Genomic DNA, 1,091 nt, shown 5'->3' with positions numbered 1-1,091 from the left:
TATGAACCTCCGTCCAAAATGCCACTGCTTTCTCACATGTCCACCACATATGGTAAAAAGAGCCTTCATGTTTCTTACATTTCCAACACTTATTTGACATATTTACATTCATATTAGCAAATTTTTGGGGGGTCATGTACCATCTATACATCATTTTATAGCAATTTTCTTTCAAATTATTACAAGTAGAAATTTTCATTGAATGCTTCCATAAATATTCCCAAGTTAACATACTTATTTCTTTATTCATATTTATAGCCCACTTTATCATTTGCTCTTTTACCGTTTCTTCCTCCGTGTACCAAATTAACAGAATCTTATAGATTCTTGAAATCATTTTTTCCCCATTTCTACCCAAACACATTCCATTTCATTATTTCCCCCCCTAAAACCATATTCTTTTTGTCAGTTTTAAATAAGTCATAAATCTGTCTATAATTCAACCAATCATATTCAAAGCCTAACTCCTCTCTTGCTTTTAAATCAATGTTCTTTCCTTCTATCTTCAGAATGTCTCGGTATGGTAACCAATCTTCACCTTTATGTCTTGAAGCTGGTTTCAATACTTCTGCCGGTACAATCCACAACGGTCTTTGCTCAAAAAAGAACCTTCTATATCTTGTCCACATCTCAAATAGTGGTCTTCTTATATAGTGATGTTTGAAAAAATTGTCCATTTTTGCATTTTCATACCATAGATAGGCGTCCCATCCAAACCTACAATCATGTCCCTCTAACGCCAATACTTTTTTGTTATCCAAGTTAATCCATTGCGCTAACCATGTTAGACACGCCGCTTCATGATAAAGCCTAAAATTCGGTAATTGAAAGCCTCCTCTATCTTTCGCATCACATAAGATCTTCATTTTAATCCTTGGTTTCTTCCCTCCCCATACGAACTTCGATATTTCTTTTTGCCACTGATTGAACACCTTGAGATCTCTAACTATCGGAATGGTCTGAAACAAAAACATTAAACGAGGTAAGATATTCATTTTGACCGCCGATATCCTCCCCAAGAGCGACAGGTTTAAGGTATCCCATTTTTTATAATTTCCCTTACGTTTCTGACAAGTCATCAAAAAAAAAAA

The sequence above is a fragment of the Gekko japonicus genome, unplaced genomic scaffold, assembly GCF_001447785.1.
Source record: "Gekko japonicus isolate JY-2015 unplaced genomic scaffold, Gekko_japonicus_V1.1 scaffold1618, whole genome shotgun sequence".
In the NCBI taxonomy this organism is placed as follows: Eukaryota; Metazoa; Chordata; class Lepidosauria; order Squamata; family Gekkonidae; genus Gekko; species Gekko japonicus.
This window is presented reverse-complemented; position numbering follows the sequence as displayed.